We start from the raw sequence: 4,912 nt of genomic DNA on the forward strand, positions 1-4,912 counted from the left end.
CCTCTCCTCTGCTATAGGGGTTTCTGTTTTATAGATGGGGAAACTGTTGCCCAACCAAGAACATTCAGTAGGGCTCAGCGAGGGGCAAAGAGGGGGCTACTGACTGGGCGCAGTGGCTCACACCTGTAATCCCACCACTTTGGGAAGCTGAGGTGGGAGGATCTGCTTGAGCCCAGGAGTTTGAGACCAGCCTGGGCAACATAATAAGACCTTATCTCTAGAAAAAAAAATAAAAATTTGGCCAGGCACAGTGGCCCACGCCTGTAATCCGAGCACTTTGGGAAGCCTAGGCGGGTGGATCATTTGAGGTCAGGAGTTCGAGACCAGCCTGACCAGCTGGTGAAACCCTGTCCCTGTTAAAAATAGAAAAAATTAGCCGGGTGTGGTGGCACAGGCCTGTAATCCCAGCTACTTGGGAGGCTGAGGAGCAAGAATCGCTTGAAATGGGGAGGCAGAGGTCGCATTGAGCTGAGATGGTGCCACTGCACTCCAGCCTGGATGACACAGCCAGACTCCATCTCAAAAAAAAAAAAAAAATTCGGCCGACTGCAGTGGCTCACGCCTGTAATCCTAGCTCTTTGGGAGGCTGAGGTTGACCAACATGGAAAAACCCGGTCTCTACTAAAAATACAAAATGCGCCAGGTGTGGTGGCACATGCTTGTAATCTCAGCTACTTGGGAGGCTGAGGCAGGTAGAGGTTGTGGTGAGATGAGATCATGTCATTGCACTCCAGCCTGGGCAACAAGAGCGAAACTCCATCTCAAAAAACAAAACAAGGCGGGCGCAGTGGCTTATACCTGTAATCCCAACACTTTGGGAGACTGAGGCGGGTAGATCACGAGTTTCAGGAGATCGAGACCATCCTGGCTAACACGGTGAAACCCCGTCTCTACTAAAAATACAAAAAATTAGCTGGGCATGGTGGTGGGTGCCTGTAGTCCCAGCTACTCAAGAGGCTGAGGCAGGAGAATGGCGTGAACCCGGGAGGTGGAGCTTGCAGTGAGCCGAGATCATGCCACCGCACTCCAGCCTGGGCGACAGAGCGAGACTCCGTCTCAAAACAAAACAAAACAAAAAAACTTACTTATTTGCCACAAAAGCGCTATCAGGTGAGCATCTTTATCACTTCCATTGTACAGATGGGGAAACAGGCTTCGGGGTGGGGGCGTAGCCACTTACTTCCCTACCAGCAAGTGGTTTTGAACCCAGACCCTCTCACACTACCTAAACCACGCCAGGACAACCTCTGCCCCTCTCCACCAAAATCCAAGAGGTCAAGTGGATGTTGGAGGTGGCGTGGGCCCAGGGAGGTCTCTGACTTCTGCCCCAGTTCCAAGGTCAGCACGCAGGGAGAGCTGTGTGTTTGCTGTTGGCTGCTTGCAATGTTTGCCCATTTTAGGGACAGGAGCAGGCTGAAGGTTGTTCAGGCTGGACTTCAGAGGCAGCACACAAACAGCTGCTGGAGGATGGGAACTGAGGGGTTGGAAGGGGGCGGGGTGAGCCCAGAAATTCCTCTGTGCCTCTGAGCCTACAGCTCTGTTCTCTAAGTCACCAAGCCCCCAAACCACTCTCATCTCTTTCTCTCTATCCCTGGGTCCTGTCCCTGGTCTGCATCCCATTCCCTCGTCCCCCAAATCCCTGCACCCTCCTCCCTGCTAATCTTCTGGTGTTGTTAGCCACTCCCCTCCTGGCTGGATACTCTGGGTGATTGCAGGGAAGGCTGGGGTAAAAAAGAGTTTGAAATGTCCCTCCTAATCCATGTTGAAAAACTGAATTATAATTCACATTCCATAAAATTTACCCTTTTATTTATTTATTTTTTTTGAGATGGAGTCTCACTCTGTTGCCCAGGCTGGAGTGCAGTGGGAGAATCTAGGCTCACTGTAGCCTCCACCCCGCAGGTTCAAGAAATTCTCGTGCCTCAGCCTCCCAATTAGCTGAGACTCCAGGCACCTGCCACCACACCTGGCTAATTTTTAATGAATTATTAATTTGTTTTTTTGAGATAGAGTGTCGCTCTTGTTGCCCAGGCTGCAGTACAATGGTGTGATCTCGGCTCACCGCAACCTCTGCCTCCTGGGTTCAAGCGATTCTCCTGCCTCAGCCTCTGGAGCAGCTGGGATTACAGGTGTGTGCCACCATGCCCGTCTAATTTTTTGTATTAATAGAGATGGGGTTTCTCCATGTTGGTTAGGCTGGTCTCAAACTCCCAGCCTCAGGTGATCTCCCCACCTCGGCCTCCAAAAGTGCTGGGGTTACAGACATGAGCCACCATGTCCAGCTACATTTACCCTTTGAAAATGTACAGTTCAGTGGTTTTTCCTATACCGGAAAGGTTGCACAATCATCACCAGTATCTAATTCAGAACATGGCTCACTGAAGCCTCAACCTCCCTGATTCAAAGCCATCCTCCTACCTCAGCCTCCCGCATGGCTGGAACCCCAAGGTGTCCACCACCATGCCCAGCAATTTTTTTTTTTTTTTTTTTTTTTAGGACGGATGGGGTCTTGCTATTGCCCAGGCTGATCTTGAACTCCTGAACTGAAGCAATCCTCCCACCTTGGCCTCTCAAAGTGTTAGGATTACAGGCGTGTGCCACCACATCCGGCAGGGGATGATTTTGGAAGAGAACTGGAGGAAGTGAGGAGAGAGCCAGGCAGGCTTGAACCTGGGAGGCAGAGGTTGCAGTGGGCTGAGATGGTGCCACTGCACTCCAGCCTGGACAACAGAGTGAGACTCTGTCTCAAAAAACAAAAAATCTGACTTGAGTTCTAACAGGCTGCTGAGAGAGAAGAGAGGAGAATATAGGAGTTTGGAGAGTTGATTTTGGGGGAGAAGGGGATGCATTAACCCCAGAGAGTAATATTTATACATTTATTTATTATCTTTCTTTCTTCTCTTTTTGGTAGAGACGGTGTCTCACCATGTTACCCAGGCTGGTCTCGAACTCCTGGCCTCAAGTGATCCTCCCACCTCAGCCTTCCAAAGCGCTGGGATTACAGACATAAGCCACCATGCCCAGCTTCAGGATTTCCTTTTATGTTTTGAGATGGAGCCTTGCTCTGATGTCCAGGCTGAAGTGCAGTGGCATGATCTCAGCTTATTGCAGCCTCCACCTCCTGGGTTCAAGCGATTCTCATGCCTTAGCCTACCGAGTAGCTGGGATTACAGGCGCCGGCCACCAACCCTTGCTAATGTTTGTATTTTTAGCAGAGATGGGGTTTCACCATGTTGGCCAGGCTGGTCTCCAACTCCTGGCCTCGAGTGATCCTCCTGCCTTGGGATCCCAAAGTGCTGGGATTACAGGTGGGGGCCCCCCGGCCCGGGTTCTGGGGTGTTTTTTTTTTTTTTTTTTTTTGAGTTGGAGTTTTCCTGTTGTTGCCCAGGCTGGAGTGCAACAGCGCGATCTCCACTCACTGCAACCTCTGCCTCCTGGGTTCAAGTGATTCTCCTGCCTCAGCCTCTCGAATAGCTGGGTTTACAGGCACCCGCCACCACGCCTGGCTAATTTTTTTTTGTACTTTCAGTAGGGATGGGGTTTCATCATGTTGGCCAGGATGGTCTCCAACTCCTGGCCTCAAGTGATCCGCCCGCCTCGGCCTCCCAAAGTGCTGGGATTACAAGCATGAGCCACCGAGCCCAGCCTCAGGGTTTCCTTTTTAAGGCTGCGTTTCCTTTTTAAGGCTGCAAGTATAGACCGCATTTCCTTGACCCATTCATCTGTTGATAAACATTTAGGTTGTTTCCATATCTTGGGTATTGAGCAGAGCTGCAGTGAACAAGGGAGGGTAGATATCTCTTCAAGGTCCTGATTTCAATTCTTTTGAATAAATACCCAGAAGTGGGATTGCTGGATCATTTGGGAGTTCTATCTTTCATGTTTTGAGGAAACCCCATACTGTTTTCCACAGTGGCTGTGGTGTTTGATGTTCCAACTAGGATTGTAGGAGTCTCTTATGTATTTTGACTTTTTTTTTTTTTTTTTTTTTTTGAGATGGAGTCCCACTCTGTCACCCAGGCTGGAGGGGGTAGTGGTGCAATCTTGGCTTACTGTAACCTTCAACTCATGGGTTCAAGGGATTCTCTTGCCTCAGCCTCCCGAGTAGCTGTGATTACAGGCGTGTACCACCCCACCTGGCTAATATTTTTGTATTTTTAGTAGAGACAGTGTTTCACTATGTTGGTCAGGCAGGTCTCGAACTCTTGACTTCAGGAGATTGGCCTGCCTCAGTCTCCCAAAGTGTTGGGATTATAGGTGTGAGCCACTTCGCCTGGCCTGAATATTAACCCCTTATTAGATATGTGGCTTACAAATATTTTTCTTATGAAATCTTAAGTTGGGCGCAGTGGCTCACACCTGTATTCCCAGCACTTTGGGAAGCCAAGGCGGGTGGATCACTTAAGGCCAGGAGTTTGAGACCAGCCTGGCCAACATGGTGAAATTCCGTTTCTACTAAAAATACAAAAAAATTAGCTGGGCATGGTGGCACATGCCTATAATCCCAGCTACTCAGGAGGCTGAGGCAGGAGAATCCCTTGAACTCAGGTGGTGGAGTTTGCAAGGCTGCAGTGAGTGGAGATCGTGCAAGTGCACTCAAGCCTGGGTGACAGGGCCAGACTTCGTCTCAAAAAAAAAAAAAAGCCGGGCGCGGTGGCTCAAGCCTGTAATCCCAGCACTTTGGGAGGCCGAGACGGGTGGATCACGAGGTCAGGAGATCGAGACCATCCTGGTCTACACGGTGAAACCCCGTCTCTACTAAAAATACAAAAAACTAGCCGGGCAAGGTGGCGGGCGCCTGTAGTCCCAGCTACTCGGGAGGCTGAGGCAGGAGAATGGCGTAAACCCGGGAGGCGGAGCTTGCCGTGAGCTGAGATCCGGCCACTGCACTCCAGCCTGGGCGACAGAGCGA

The sequence above is a fragment of the Piliocolobus tephrosceles genome, unplaced genomic scaffold (assembly GCF_002776525.5).
Source record: "Piliocolobus tephrosceles isolate RC106 unplaced genomic scaffold, ASM277652v3 unscaffolded_36342, whole genome shotgun sequence".
Lineage (NCBI taxonomy): Eukaryota > Metazoa > Chordata > Mammalia > Primates > Cercopithecidae > Piliocolobus > Piliocolobus tephrosceles.